The sequence below is a fragment of the Melanotaenia boesemani genome, chromosome 3, assembly GCF_017639745.1.
Source record: "Melanotaenia boesemani isolate fMelBoe1 chromosome 3, fMelBoe1.pri, whole genome shotgun sequence".
NCBI lineage: Eukaryota > Metazoa > Chordata > Actinopteri > Atheriniformes > Melanotaeniidae > Melanotaenia > Melanotaenia boesemani.
Window position 1 is genome coordinate 6,435,223 of NC_055684.1, and position 13,766 is coordinate 6,448,988.

Here is a 13,766-nt window from a genome sequence, read left to right on the forward strand (position 1 = left end):
GCAACTAATTTTGTCCTGAAATAGCCATTAAAGGCTGGAATAACATGCAGCTAAGACAGGCAAAGTTCCAGACCATGATCCTGTGTGGCACTTGAATTATAACTGACCATGACTTCAGCTCTGCAGATTCTGGTGAAATATCACGGAAACTGTCTGAACAAAGAAGAAAAGGGTTAGAGAACAACCTCCATCCAAGTGAAACCACTAGGAAGAGATCCTGCAAGGTTTTTTTTAGTCTCTCATGGGGAAGTATGGTGTGAAGGTATACAGAAAAATAACTTGCAGCAGTTTGTGTTCTTTCTTCTTAGCACGTGGCTTTAAACAACAACATCTTTACAGTATATTTAAACATGGAGCTGTTCCTGCTTTGTTCTTATCACAAGAACAGAGTCACAAAGGAAGTGATGTGTCTTCTAACCAATGGAGTGCAGTGTGTCAAGACCGATGCGATGAAGGTCGGATATTCTGGTAAACTTCACAGTTTTTTTTCCTGTGGAAACACAATAATAATGCACACTGGCCCTGTACTGACCTGTACCGAACTTATCTAACTCATACCAACCTGTACTAACCTGCACAGATCTGTACTGACCCGTACTGACCTGTACCGAACTTATCTAACTCATACCAACCTGTACTAACCTGCACAGATCTGTACTGACCCGTACTGACCTGTACCGAACTTATCTAACTCATACCAACCTGTACTAACCTGCACAGATCTGTACTGACCCGTACTGACCTGTTCTGACCTATACTGACCCGTACTGACCCATACCAATTTGTACCACTCCGTACTAACCTATACTGGCCCATACTGACCTGTACCAACCCGTACTGATCCGTACCAACACAAGCTGACCTGTACTGACCTGTACTGACCTGTTCTGACCTATACTGACCCGTACTGACCTGTTCTGACCTATACTGACCCGTACTGACCCATACCAATTTGTACCACTCCTGTGCTAACTTGTACTGACTGTTCTGACCTGTTTTGACCTTTACCAACCTGTGTGTGGTGGGAAAAAATTAACAAGAATCTCAATGAGAAGATTACACTTGAGTTTATTAGAAATCTTATGTGTAAGGAAAGACATCATACAGAGTCACAGGACATCATAATGAAACTATCTAAACAGAGGATGTGTCTAACTTTTATCTGCAGGGACTGGGAAGAGGGAAGAAGTTCCAGATGGGAGGAGGGGGAGAATCAAAAGTGTGCTCAAGGTCACTCCTTATCATTGGGCAATGTTTGTGTTGTCTGAACATTTTGGTACATCTGCAAGCAGAAATAATTTCCCTGGTGCATAAGTCAAATCAGCTTTTGCTGCACCCATGGAGTGGAAGTTGTCTTTGCACACAGTTATCTTTAAACATGCTGAGCTTCTTACCATACAAACTGTTTTGCATGTAGGCATCTGAATCTTATAGTTAAATTTCCACTACACCTGTACTGACCTCTGCTGACTTGTACTGATCCGTACTGATCACTATGGATCTGTTCTAACCCATACTGTGACCTGTACTGACCTATACTGACCTGTTCTGATTCATTTTGACAACAACAACCACAACTATGTTACACCAACAAACTTCCTCTGTTGACATAATGTCAGGTGTTATGTTGACTTGATGCTGAGAGGAACAGATGCAGGTCAAAAAGTTTGAGAAACACTGATTTAGAACAAGGTTAATTTGATCAGAAGTGTTTTATTTATCTGAATTTAGTAAGAACTGTACGAGTGGTTTGCAGTACAGTTATCTGTATTGTTTCTGTCAGATGTGTGTCCACTGATTCTGTCAAGTATCTTAAAGGGACATTGCGTAACATTTTATGTTGTTTACCAGCCAAAATCGATGTTTGAATGTATATGTGTTATCATTGGTGTATTATGACCTCCGCTAATGCTCTGACACATTCTCGTAAGCAGAGAATTTTAGATTTATTCATACATATGACAGGTAAGCTGGTAGGGTAGCGCCATGATGGGCTACCATCTTGAAACTACAATCCTTTATTTGTCCCACAGTGGGGAAAATTTCGGTGCTACAGCAGCAAAGCTGATAGTGTAAAACCAGTGCAAAAACAGCATTACAGAGATGAGAATGAAAAACTGTACAGAACAAAAACTATATAAAAAGTCTATAAAAAATCTATATAGAAGTCTATATAAAAGGCATATATACAAAATTAGTTTACATTACTGCACAGTATTGATATTGCACGTCTGTGTGCATTATTAGTTTTCTGTTATGGCTTTGTGGGCTACTGGGAGCAAGACCGAGCTTATTCTCTTTCCAGCCAGTCCTTCCTTACCGCCACAGATAAGCGTGCAGCTTGACTCCATCACACTAGTGCCTACATCTTCTACCAGGAATCTTGGTGTCATGGTAAACAACCAGCTGACCTTTAAGGACCATGTTGTCTCGATTGCTCGATCTTGCCGATTTGCTCTCTACAACATCAGGAGGATCAGACCCTACCTGACTGAACACATGGCTCAGCTCCTGGTCCAGGCTCTGGTCATTTCATGCATTGACTACTGTAACTCCTTACTGGCTGGCCTGCCTGCATGCTCAGTTAAACCTCTGAAGATGATCCAGCAGCACGTCTGGTCTTCAACCAGCCCAAAAGAGCTCATGTCACTCTGCTGCTAATCGCTCTCCACTGGCTTCCAGTTGCAGCGCACATCAAATTCAAAGCTCTGCTTCTGGCTTACAAAATAATAACCCAAACGGCTCCGGTCTACCTCCACTCCTTAACCCAGAGCTACACTCCCTCTCCACAGTTATGCTCTGCCAGTGAAAAACACCTAGTGCTCCCACCACAACATGGCACAAAATCAGTAGCTAGACTCTTCTCCTCTGTTGTTCCCCTGGTGGTGAAACAATCTACCAAACTCTGTCCGATCCGCAGAGTCCTTATCCACTTTTAAAAGCAAGCTAAAGACTCAGTTGTTTAAGGAGCATTTCCACACTTAGCTTAACTCGTCTACTCAACAGAATGAGTTAGAGTTAGAAAGATTTGTCCAGCTCTTTGACTCAACCAAGTACTGAACAAGCTGTGTGCACTTATGCACAAGATGATATTGTGTGATGAAATCGTGATGTTGTATTTAAACAAAATGACTTACAAAAAACTACCAAAAAAAAAAAAAAAAAATTATATGCACTGCCTCTAGCCCTACATGACAGCACCTGGGTCCAACTGGACTCAGCAGTCTGACGACCACTTAATTATGACGTCCCATCTTGTTTGAATTCTTGCTTGTGTTGTTCTTACTCTCAAATGTAAGTCGCTTTGGATAAAAGTGTCTGCTAAATGACTGTAGAATAGAATAGAATAGAATAGAATAGAATAGAATAGAATAGAATAGAGCAGTGCAGATTGTAGAGTCTGACAGCAGTAGGAAGGGCGGTATCTCTTCTTCACCTGCTCAGAGTTCAGTGCAACATTATTACATATAAAGTGCTGTTAATTAGGCTCCATAAAGCTGTAATAACATGTGTCCCTATTTAACATACAGAAGGAAAATATATAACAAAATACCATATGCACACAACTTAGTTATTGCACAATTAAGTTAGTTAAAGAGACAGTGTATAACCACGCAGCAGTAGCACCAGTAACTAAAGCAGATCTGTTTGTGTGGACCGTGTGACAATGAATTTTTTAAATATAATTTAAGTACATTGAGAACTTAATGTAACTTTTAAAGTTCAGTTATATTTTAAAAATAAACGTTTTCTCTGAAGAACATTTATTTATTAACTGGTAATCCATTAGTCTGACCTTCTCTTTAAATTAACATATATAACATTTATAATGGCTAATACAACTGTATATTAAATGAATGATCATTCATTCGACTTTAAAAACTCATCGTCCTGAATTCCGGACATGGATCAATCATGACATGATGTCCCACACCGGATCAGTCTCAGGACATGATGGGGGGTGTAGAACTGGGACACTGAGCTCTAGTCTTCCGTGTTCTTACGTGCCTCCAGTGTTCTCCTGATGCATGATGTCAGACAGCCCACCGTGCGCAACACGCGCCGACACATTTTACAATTTGTCCTGTAAACATCTCCACTGATGCTGTCCAGCTAAGGATGAAAGTGTTTTCGCTTTCGAGGATGTGGTGAGTATCAGGTGCAGAGGACATTTTAAAAAGACACGGGTACTGTGAGCAGTGCCGGTTTGTGGCGTCTGTCTCTAGGCAACTGTGAACGCAACACATGCACAAACAAATTGTGTTCAATACAGGCTGTCCCTATTGAACCAATGAAATGTCGGGAGATGTTTAATTGTCAAATAAGGAACAATTCCGTATTTTACAGGACGATTGGCAACCCTACCGCTAGCTTGTGCTACAACTGCTTTGCTGGCTAACAGTATCCAACCAATTGCTAACCCTGTTAACACCTGCTGCTAAATTAAATCGTGTTTTCAAAAAGTGCTGCCACATGTCTAATCTTCATCATCACCGGACTAATACCTTACTTTACAGTATAACTGCAAAAGAAATTACCTTGTCCTAGCGCAGCTGCTTCATCCACCTTCTTTTTTTCCTTTTTTTCTGCTCCAGATGGATAATTCCTCTTCATAACGAAGCCCATAAACCACTCACTGAAACAACCTTCTTCTGCAGGGGGCCCCCTAGTGGTGCGGGGCCCTAAGCGGTCATTTAGTCCGCTTAGTGGCAAAACTGGCTCTGACCATAATAGATAGCTGATGCCACCACAGAGTCAAGAAAGGATCTCGGCACTGTCCCCTGCACTCCAAAAGTCCTGAGTCTCCTTAGGAGATACGGCCTACTCTGTCCTTTCTTGTACAGGCGTTAGTGTTGTCTGTCCAGTCCAGTTTGTTGTTCAGGTAAACACCCAGGTACTTGTAAGATGTCACCCTCTTGATGTTCATTCTCTGGATGTTCACTGATGCTGGAGGAGAGTGTTTACACCTGCAGAAATCCACCACCAGCTCTTTGGTCTTCCCTGCATTGATCTGGAGGCAGTTCCGCTGGCACCAGCACACAAAGCCCTGGATCAGTTCTCTGCACTCTCTGTTGTCTCCGTCTGCGACTGCAGTCATCTAAGAACTTTTGTAGGTGGCAGTTTGCTGAATTGTGTGTGAAGTCTGCAGTGTAGAGGGTGAAGAGGAAGGAGCCAGAACTGTTCCCTGCAGGGCCCCCGTGCTGCAGACAACCCTGTCGAACTCACAGTCTTGTGTTCTCACATACTGTTTTCGGAAGGTAGTCCAGGATCCATGTTGTGAGATGGAGGTCTATCCCGGTGACTTCCAACTTGTCTCTCAGAAGTGTGGGCTGTATGGTGTTGAAGGCACTGGAGATCTAAAAAAAACATGAATATCAGATGGCTGATTAAATCTGTTAAAAAATAGATTGAGGTCGTTAGCCCATCATCGATCCTCCACACACTGGGAGTTGGGTTCCATGTGGCCAGAGATGGTTTTAAGGCCCCTCCAGACTCCACTGACATTGTTCTGCTGCAGCTGATTCTCCATCTCTGTTCTTTAGTTGTTCTTGCCCTCCCTGATCTTCCTCCTCAGTTCCCTCTGTACAATCTTTAGCCCTCTTTTTCTCCTTCAGAGGAGTCTTTTTGTCAGGAGTAATCCAGGGTTTATTGTTGGAAAAACAGCGTACAGTCCTGGTAGGAACAACGTTTTCCACAAGAAGTCGATGTAGTCCGTTATGCAGTGTGTAAGACTGTTAATTTCCTCCCCTTGAGCATCACAGAAAACCTCCCACACAGTTGAATCAAAACAGTCCTTCAAGGGCTCCTTAGCCTCGTCTGACCAACCTCTCACTGTGCAAGACAGCTGACTGCCTGTGTACAAGAAGTTTGTACATGGGCTAGAGGCGCACCAGGTTGTAATCAGATCTTCCCAGGGGAGGGCAGGAGTGATGAGTTCTATGCCTCCTTGATATTGGCATAAAATAGACCCAATATTTTATTGTCTCTGGTGTGACATGAAACATATTGAGTGAAAGTGGGCAGAGTGGATGATGGAGAAGCATGATTAAAGTCACCAGAGATAAGAAGGAGGGCATTCGGGTGTTGTGTCTGTAGCCTGCTTGTGGCTGAGTAAAGGACATCACGGGCCGTCCCAGCATTAGCAGACGGGGTAACATACATTGCTACCGCGATTACATGCGAGAATTCCCTCGGCAGGTAAAAAGGCCTCATGCTTACGGCTAACAGCTCAATGTCTTTAACGCAGAGTTGTTCTTCAATAGTGATGTGTCCAGAATTACACCATCTATCATTAACAAATACTGCCAGACCTCCTCCCTTCCTCTCACTACTCTCCTTTGTCCTGTCACCCATATGATCTGGAAGCCGTCCAACGCAATGTTAGTGTCCGCTGTTAGCGCAGTTAGACATGTCTTCAATAACAGCTAACTTGTCCATCTTATTAGGGGGGAGATCTTACATTCCCTATGATGATCGACCGGAGAGATGTCTCTTTCGATTACTATAAGTAATAGCACCAACTACGTGTTTGCCCTGTGAGCCAGCTTACAGTGATTGAGACGCAGGAGGAGAAGATAAACGAGATCAGCTTACTACCCAGGCAAGTTGGAAAATCTGTTAAATTGTTATTGACAAAAATGCAGGAGCATGCATATGAAGTAGCAGCATGGGAGTCATTTTCACCATCGCTATGAAAGCAAAAAAGGGGACTTAAAAGGCAGTGTGACCAGACTATACAAAAAAGGACAAATCCAAAAAGAAAAAAACATCGGGCTAGCCTTCCCAAGGTACAAGGAGTTAAACAAGATTTTAAAAGGGATGCTAAAGTTGCCAACTTTCACCTTGACAAGTTAGTCAATGGTAAATTAGCCTAAAGCTAACTTTTTCATGCGGTTTTGTTAGACAGTGTTGCTCATTATCATGGGCAGCATAAGTAGTTTCAGCTAAAATACATCACGCCGGATTTCAGTGGCGGTAAAGCTAGACTAAAAGCTGGTGTAAGGCTTTATAAGCTGGATTTTACTGTGACAAAAAGCCGGTGCTGTGTCGAGGCTAGTTTATCTGTCAAAATCTGTCTCACTGTGAGAACCATTCTTCCTTCTAAACACAGAGGAATAATATCTGACAGGGAATATCCATCCACCAGATGTTTTCCACCTGACCAATTATGATCCAGAGGGAACTCAAGTTTGAAATAAAACCGCTGTATTACTGGTCAATACATACTTCTGTATTTGTTTGATGGTGGTCGAACATAGGTATATACACTAGATGCCGCATTCGGGCTTGTCAGGCACATCAACACTGCCGCCATCTTGGGCCGGGGTTTCAGACCCCATCAGATCAGTCAGACTGTGTGTGTAAAACCAAAATGCCAGATTTTTGTGCTGCATACGGATGTTCCTGTGAAAGAAACACCGAAACCAAGATAAGAGGGATAACATTTGACAAGTACAAAGTGGTTTTATATTATTTAACTATTATGAACTTGTTGAATTTGACATATTTCTTAAGCTAACATAAATTAAACCAGCTTATGTCATGACAAGAAAATAAAAAAATGTTTTTTTTAGTAAGACGATGATTACAGTAAGATGATTTAAGTGTCATTTGTCAATCACCCACTTCATATAATTGTGCTAAGTAGGTCATGTCATTGCATGGGTAGCAACAATCAGTTTCAGTTTTCAGTTTCTGCTGAACTGTAGCTACCGAAGAACTGAGAACTGAGTGATGTTCAGATGGATTTGTTTTGTATGTTTCCAGAAGATAAACGTAGGAGGCAGTATGGGTAGCAGCACTCAGGAGGAAAGACTTTGTACCGAAGGACTGTTCAGCCGTCTGCAGCCGTCATTTTAACCCAGAGGACTTTGACAGAACTGGACAGTCAACTGGTTTAAAGGAAGAAGTTATACCATCCATTTTTAATTTTCCTGACCATCTTTGCAAAGTTAGTGTCATGATAATTTCTCACGTAATCATAATATTTCACTAACACAACTGAGTCCCTGCTAAATGATAATAAAATACAACATTAGAAATGGTTCCTTTTTAAAGAACCCTTCAGTACTTACTCGATTATTATTATTATTATTTCTCTGAGTATTGTAGAAAAAAATTCAATATGCATGTGGGTGTGTGTCTGAGTATGTGTAAGTGTATGACATAAAATAATAATAAAAATTTTTTAAAAAGAATCTGTTGTATTATAAATATGTGTGACATTTCTAATAAATCAAACCGATTAAAAATTGTATGAAAATTCAGTAAGTTATGGTGATTTTAATCGTAGATAGACCTCTGTCTCTGTTGACTAATGCAGTGAGTAGACACAGCCTACCCCGGCCCAAGATGGCGGCCGCGTTGACGCATCGTTTCAATGGAAACCAGCGTCAGAGGCGACATCTACGAGTATATATCTATGGTGATCACATATGTGTAGTGTTATTGTGAAGGGGTGGAAGTCCGATTGCTGGTATGGTGAAGTAAACGGAAGTAGGTGAACTGCGTTGTTGTGAATATGGTGGCTGTGAATAAAATTAACATTCGACTTCATAAGTGAGTCCTTTGTGTGTAACAGAGTAAACACTCCATAAACTATTGGAGGACATGCTTTTATCAGTGTTGTTGAGGCTTTTTGAGATACGATGGGTACCGCTGTTGCAATACGTGTTTGAGAAATTGAAATGCTAGAATGCACTATACGCTAGAATGCGATACACCAGTGGTTCCCAACCTATTTTCCTCAAGGACCCCCTTCAAGCATATACTAAAAAGCCATGGACCCCATGCCCCACCCTGTGCTGAAACCATACTTGGCTTTATGCCTTCAAAAGTGAGTTTCTCACCATAAATAATGTATTCAGGATAAGTCCTGTTCTTCGATAAAGCCAAAGTTAAATTAATTAAATTAACATAGAGCCCAACATTTTTTCTTAAAGTAGGGACACTGTGTGGACATTAATCACAATGGCTCTTAATGTTCAAAGCCTCAGGGACCCCCTGTGCTCTTTGGGGGACCACCTTGGGTGGTTCTGGACCCCAGGTTGGGAACCACTGTGATACACGATTCCAATATTAGATGTCAGTAAACCTTACACAATGTTCCTTTAAGTTATTGTTGTCATGTTATTAACATGAGAAGCTGTTTTGTCAGACCTGTGAGATATGCTGGTTCATAGCTAAGAAAAGAAGGTGTAGTGTGCATTACTTCCAGGAGGTTAGCCTGCTGTACGTCCCAGTTGAGAGATGTTGCAGTGGAGACTATAAAAAAAGTGGACCAAGTCAACTTCATGGCAGAGGGATGGATGTGTTTGGTGTTCAAGCTGGATTAGACTGCTGCAGTCACTGATTCTGTTCTTCTAGACAAGGCTGCAGGGGCGTATCTAGAAAAATATTTACGGGGTGGTGAGACTTGGACAAAGAAAGTTACTCCCAAGAGTGTGTGGGTGTGAAGAACATTCTTAATCTTTTATTTCTGCAACACAGAAACACAAGCACATGAACATGTGGCTGCACACTGCAAACTACTGGGGCTTACTGAATAACACATCCACATTTTAACCTAATCATCATATTCACAAGACAATATTATATACACTCACACAACTATAGTATTCTGGCAGGCCACGGTGATTACAGCCCAGATTTTCTGGTGAGCTACTAGCCAGGTAAAGCACTGTCAAGTTCAACATTCGGCATTTTAACTTGCAAACTTTCACATAAACGTCATAAATGTGTTCTTTTAAGTCTGACACTTTAGCAAACCTATTAAACACCTGTACTGCTGCCCTTTTCACATTTTCCCATTGCTTTTGCTTACCTGTAACACAGAAACACAAGCACATGAACGTGTGGCTGTACACTGCAGACTACTGGGGCTTACTGAATGACACTCCCTGTTTTTCAGCCTCAAGGACCCCTAAGCTGCCCAATGTACTCACTCTTTTAATTTTTTTAATAATTCCCAGAAAACTACAGCTATTACTTTGAGTGTACATATTGTCTACTAGATCTAAATAAATATAATCAAATTTAACAAACCCTGAAGATGAACACATTTTTAGAACAAAGAGGGGGAAGTGAATCCTAAATGTTTACAGTCCACAGTCCACCACTACATTACAGAGGTGTTTGTGTCACAGTTTGAACAAAAAGGTTGACTGAAGGATATAATTTACAGAATAATTTACAGCATCATTTATTCCAAAATTACCAACTGAATAAAAACATACCAGTGAAGCCCTATGGACTGCATAAATGCATTGTGTGGAAATAAATGTTTCACCACTGGCTTTATTGTTCATATAGAACACGTTTTTCCTGTTCGTTCCTCAGTAGTTTAAATAAATGCATGTATTTTTTGAAAACTGTGGGCTGTGGACTCACTGTACACCACTTATACATACATTACATGTATGTATCAGGTCATCATTTTAGTAGCTTTAAGACTCACCAAGAGTTAGAGGTATTCAGCTTTCAAGTAAAATTGACAGAAAATGTAAAAAAGTCAATTTCTTCTACATTTAAGTTGAATGATGTAATTGGAAATCTTGTATCTCAAACTATTTATTGAAACAAATGTGACAACAGTGGTGAATATACCACAGTATAAATACCTTGTCATATGTGCAGTCTTGGTCTAATGATGTGAAGAGTGTAATGAAGAGGACTGTTTAGATACAAACTGTCATTGAATCAGAACATTTAAGCCTGGTACACACATAACGATTTTTTTAATCTTATGAGATTTTTTATCTGGTCGAGACCTCACACGTGAAGATAAAAAAATCTGTTTTGATCGCAATGAGTGTAGTGTGCTCCGATAATGTAATCACAGAACAACACACACATGACAATGCTGTCCTGCTGCTCATCTACAATCTAGTCCTCCGAACCGGACAAATGTCGAAACATAGAAGAAGAAATATAGTAACAACCGGCAAAAGCATATATAGGACGAGGGAAGGATGGTGGTCTTGGGACTATTGTTTACAGACAAATAAAAAAAAAATAAAAAATAAAAAAACAGACTGGAGGCGTGAACACGGACTTTATTTACTTCCTTGTTCCCCTGCCAGCTCGCTCTCTGATTGGCTACATTCCGTGCCCCGTCACCATCAGCGCAGTCAGATGGAACAAGTCGTCGGCGTTGCTCAGAAACTGAACATGCTCAATATTCCCGATTGTCGACTATGACCCGTTCCGGACCGGATTATCGGGACAAATCGGCTCGGAACACACCACAGACCAAATGATAATTGGACAAGGAAATCTCACGATGATCGGGCGATGCCGTCTGAGGTCGGGAAGAGGCCAAATCGGGAGAAAAACAGCCCAAAAATCATTATGTGTGTTCCATTCATGGTTCAGATGCCTCTTTTTTTGTGGTTAAAAATATTAGAATGGCATGTTCTGCAATAAATATCGTTGGACATGCATTCAGAAGCATAACAAAATTCGACCTAGGAAGCCTTTTTTTTTTTTTTTTTTTAATTTGTTTAATTTTGGAATTTAACCTGAGTAATGGGTCTAAAATGCATTGCACACAAAATACTAAAACTCTCTCCTCATCTCCTCTCACTCAATAAGTCCCAAAAATTCAAATTAAAGCTAACATAATAATTAGGATGAATTAAAATATTTCTTTGAAGCAGGCGAAGCAATTTTCCTTTAAATTCTCCTTTTACTTTCTGAGCCCTGCATGTTGTCCTTTCTCTCACTCTCCTTCCTCATCTTGAAGATGATGAGGAATCACCTCCCTCTTTCATCTCTTCACTGCTGTGGTCTCCTACTCCTGCCGCCTCCTCCTGTTCCTCATCATCTTGCCTTGCATTATCGAACTGTCACATTTCTGTTGCTCTTCTCTCGCTCCATCTCCTTCATCTACCTTGCTCAGTTGTTTTAGTCTCTGATTTTCTCACTTTATTCTGGTGAGAGTCCTCTATATTTATGCAAGATCTGAAGCAATTTTATATTCATATTAGCTTATATTAGCTTTTCTGCCTTAGACAAACCAAACTTCAGACCTACTGTAACATTACATGTACAGAGAGCAAAACAATGTCTTTTGTGTCAACTCAAAATCCACATCACAACTATCAGGAGCTATTAGAACCAACCTGTCATTATTAATTAGTTTCCTAATAATATGTGATGTATTTAGTGTACCTCTTTCCTTCCATGCTGCTGTCTTATGTCCTTGCTGCTCCCTCCTCTCAGTTTCAAAACAAAGCTGTTTCAGACTGCTGTCACATTACCTTGTGCTGCTCTCAATACAGTTGAGAACTGAGAGCCTTCGGCTATCAAGCCCCTCTCTTATGGAACCAGCTCCAAGTTTGAGTTTGGGGGTCAGACACCATCTCTACTTTTAAGATTAGGTGTAAAACCTTCCTTTTTTTTAATATAAAACTTACAGTTGGGGGTGGTATAGCCATTCCTTAGTTTTTCTGCCATTGGCTTAGACTGCTTAGAGACATCTCATGATGCAATGAACACATTGTTTTCATCTCTCTGCTCATTATCTTTCATGTATAAACAAATTACAGCACTGGCATCATTAATATATTTCTCCTCTCTCAGCAGGTCTTCCTGACCACAATAACTGGTCCCTCTTTCAAGTCGTTTCCACCCCAACCGGTCCAGGGAGATGGCCGCCCTCCCTGAGCCAAGTTATGCTGAAGGTTTTTACTTCCTGTGAATACTCACAAAGTTTAGTTTCCGTGCAGTCTGTTGGTTTCCTTAACTAGGCTATTATTTATTATGAACTGGCTTGTATGAAAACTGATTGGGCAACAGTGGAATGGCTTGAATTGATTGTCCTCAGATGATGTTGTTGTGAAATGGCACTATACAAATTAAGCCAAATTGAGCTGAATAGTTGCTTCCTAAAGATGATGGGCTGTTGGCTTCATCAAGTAGAGAAGTCCAGCAGCCACTGGGGTGGTTTGGTGCTAAATGTAAGAGAACTGGGATGAGAATTAACTCATCCCAATCTGAGGCCATGGTCCTCGGTTAAAAAGGGTGGATTTCCCTATCCAAAGTTTGGGTATCCTGGAGTTGCTTGTTCATGAGCAGGGTAAGGAGGGAATTGGTGCAGCATCACCAAAGGTTGTATTGGTTTGTAAATCTGAAGAGAGGAAAGTTGTAGCTGTTGATTTTCCAGTCTACATGCCAACCCTCACCTATGGTCATGAGCTGTTGGTAATGATGGAAAAAATTAGATTGTGGATACAAGTAGTAGAAATGAGCCTCCTCCAGAGAATGGATGGGCTCTCCCTTAGAGACTCATGGGTTAGGGAAGCTAACAATGCAGTAGAACCAGCTCAACAAGCTGCAGCCTGCACACCTGCTTCCCTTTTTTCAGGTTACTATGCGGCTACACAAGGATGGAAATATATTCCAGCCATCAGTTGTCGTTGTAACAAAGGTTCAGTTTTAAACTTTACAAACACAAAAATGTATATGTAGATAAGTAGTGCAATAAGCTCATTCAGAATCAAAGTTAATTTCAGACCCTGACTGGGAGCGCTTTCCATCTGAAAGAGCCTGAAAACCTAAGTCTGAGGGGCTGTTTGAGACCGAAACTGCCTCATACTATACTGAAATTCTCTTATACATTATGCTGAAATCATTCACAGACTAAAGTGAAATTTCTGAAATCCCATTTCAATAGTATGTATGAAAGACGTGTTCTAGCGTGTGTGAGAGCGAATTTCACTTGAAATGGGAGTCACCTGGAAGTAATCTCACCTGGAAGTAATCTC

General features: G+C 41.0%; 1 long non-coding RNA gene across 1 annotated transcript; it reads left to right on the top strand.

Moving 5' to 3' along the window:
- The first annotated feature begins 122 nt into the window (after positions 1–122).
- LOC121636756 lies at positions 123–13,554 on the top strand. Its single transcript, XR_006009766.1, has 3 exons — positions 123–262; positions 389–455; positions 12,583–13,554. It is a non-coding gene; the product is annotated as an uncharacterized LOC121636756 (long non-coding RNA).
- Positions 13,555–13,766: the final 212 nt, after the last annotated feature.